Below are 3,095 nucleotides of genomic sequence, written 5' to 3'. Positions count from 1 at the left end.
GCTTTAGATCAGGGCAGGCACTTCCCACCAGCTGCATGAGCTTCCTGGGGCTGGGAACAACATAAGCCTGTCCTCTCTCAGTCTCGGACACCAGACATCTGAGATCAAGGTGTCCCAGTGCAGTGCTCTCTCCAGAAGCTCCAGTGGAGAGTCCTTCCTGCCTCTTCCAGCTTCTGGGGTCTCCAGGCATCCCTGGGCTTGTGGGCCCCTCCCTCCCATCTTTGCCTTCACCTGGTGTCTCCTCTATGTCTCTGTCTTGGGGAGGGAAGGAGCCTTGCTCTCATGGTCCTGCCTCAGTGGACTTGGGGATGGTGGTGCAGGTTGGGGTGCAGCAGCCCCAGGATCTGTTCTGACAGATGCTCTCTTTCTGTGGATAAGTCTCCCCTCACTCCTCTATCCTCCCTAGAGACTCAGGAGCCCCAGCATCGGGTACCTCCGCACCAGGACCCACCCTAGGGAATTTCTCAGAAGCAGGGACTAGGCCTGGGGGCTGAGGGGAGGAGGGAGCTGGTCTCTTTATGATGCACCAAGGGGGCTAGGATGCCTTGTAACCAGGAGGGCCTTGGACTCGGCTAACTACCACCTGGGATCTCCTGCCCCTCCCTGGTAGAGGGCCCCATGACACTCCCCCGAATCTGCTTCTGACCCCAGCTACAGAGTCAGGGATCCAGAGACCCCCTCCTCGGCTTCTTTTTACATGGAGGCTCCCAGAAGTCCCTGAAGCTGTTATACTCAAGGTGAGTTATGGTGAAGGATGAAGATTAAACTCAGTGAGGACAGAGGTGAGCACGGGCTCAGCAGTTGTGGCTCGTGGGCTCTGGAACACGGGCTTCTCTAGTTGTGGCACACGGGCTTAGTTGCCCCAAGGCATGTGGGATCCTACTTCCCTGACCAAGGTGGGAAACCTCATCCCCTGCCTTGGAAGGCAGGTTCTTAACCACTGGGCTACCAGGAAAGTCCCTAAACTGTCATTTTAAAAATTTCTTTCTGTTCAGCTTGAGTGACTCCCACTATGTTCTTCCAGTTCACCATCCATTCCGCTGTGTCATCTAATCTGCTACTGTTTTCTTTAAGTGCATTAGTGATTTCATTCTTCAGCTCCATTGGGTTCTTAATATCGTCTCTGTTAAACTTCTGTGTTCACCCAGCCTTCTCCAAAGATCACTGAGCATCTTTATGATCAGGACTTTGAGATCCACTGGGTAGACTGTCATCTCCACTTCACTTAGGTCTTATTTTATCTTGTTCCATTGTTTGGAAGACATTTCTTTGCTGCCTCATCTTGCCTAGATCTCTGTGCTTCTTTGTATGTTATGTAGGTTGCTTATGCCTCCCTGTTATGGAGAAGTGGCCTCATACAGAAGACACTCTATGGGGCCCAACAACACTCCCGTCAGGTCACCTGTAATGGAGCTGTATGGTCTATGGGAACTCTATGTGGGCAGACTATTGTGGGCACCCCAGCAGGCAGGACTTGGCCTTGGCCTGGGTGGCTACTGGGGATTGAACCCATGCCCTTCACCCTGTGGAGTTCCAACCACTGGATCACCAGCGAATTCCTCACAATACTACTTTTAAGGAAAAAACACAGGGACAAAGATATTGGGTGTACGTGCTGAAGAAGTCTGGGGCGGCAGACAGCAGGGGTACATAGGGATGAAATAACAACAGACCTCAAACCCTCAAAACAAGATCACAGCAAAGTTCACATACGGTCAGGCATCAGGTATCACTGTGAACCTTGATTTTTGGACAAATGGATATATGGATGAGTAAGGGGGCACTTTGGAGAAGAAACAAAATAGCATAGAAATCAGCTACTTCCAGAGACTCAAGTCAATTGACTCCTTGTCTTCTCCTTCAATCCAGGACATTAAAAATGATCTACTAGTACCCTTCCTCTTTAACTTGGAGTCTACATGTAACTTCTCCCTTCAGTGTCTTTGATCCATAATTTCACTCCTCAGTACCTACAGAAATATTTACTCATGTACAAAAACACATCTAAAGGTACTCATTCACTCTGCACTTTAAATAGTGGAAAAATGGGAATGCCCTAATATTTACCAATATGGGAATGGAAAAAATATAGTATATCTATTTATGGAGTAAATGTAACAATTCAAAAGAATGTTTTCCATTTACATACAGACTTGGAAACTTTCCTAAGACACTATTATGAGAAAAAACAATGAGCAGAATAATGTTTCCAGTAGAATTAATGATGTAAAAATTATTCATATCTGTGAATATGCATGCCAATGCCCAGAATAAGGCCTAGAGGGATCAATACATTTTACTACTCTGAATAGGGTCCCCCTAAAATTCCCACCCACCTGGAACCTCAGAATGATGAAATAAGCCATGTGAAGGTGAGGTCATGCTACACTGGGATGGCCCCTAACCCATGGCTGGTGTCCTCGACTAACACACGTAGGGAAGACAGCGCGTGAAGATGGAGGTGGAGGCCAGAGGGACTCAGGTCCACGCAGGGGATGAGAGCAGGGCTGGCACGACCAGGCGCCAGAAGAAAGGCAGGACAGACTCTCCTTCACAGCCTCCTGGAGAAACCAACCCTGTGACACCTTGATTTCAGACTCCAGCCTCCAGACTGCAAGAAAAAAACACAGCTTCTGTGGCTTTCAGCCAAGTGCTTTATGATAGCTTGTGACGGTAGAGATAAGAATATACACACACCTGCTTAGCAACGGTTAACACTGAGGAAGAGGATCTGTCCATGACGACATTGTTTGGCTATTATACGGTGAGAATTTACTCTCACGTGGCTAAATTCTTGCCAATAAAAAGAATAAATCACCCTCATTTCAGGTTGGAGGTTTCAGCTCTGCCACTTACAAAATATGAAATCTCAAACAAGTCGTTAAACACGTGAATGACTGAGTCACTTCCTTTGTTGGTGGGGGGTGTCCACACACTTCTTCCCAGGTTGGTGCAGGGTTTCCCTTCCCTGGACACCCCACGATTCACATTCTTCCTCTGACACGGCTCCAGGGACTGTGCACGCCTGCCCACCCATGCTGCCAACCTGTCTCTAACCCATGTCACCCGCAAATCCATTTTACTGCAACACCACT

The sequence above is a fragment of the Bison bison genome, unplaced genomic scaffold, assembly GCF_000754665.1.
Source record: "Bison bison bison isolate TAMUID 2011002044 unplaced genomic scaffold, Bison_UMD1.0 scf7180017864468, whole genome shotgun sequence".
NCBI classification, from domain to species: domain Eukaryota; kingdom Metazoa; phylum Chordata; class Mammalia; order Artiodactyla; family Bovidae; genus Bison; species Bison bison.
This window is presented reverse-complemented; position numbering follows the sequence as displayed.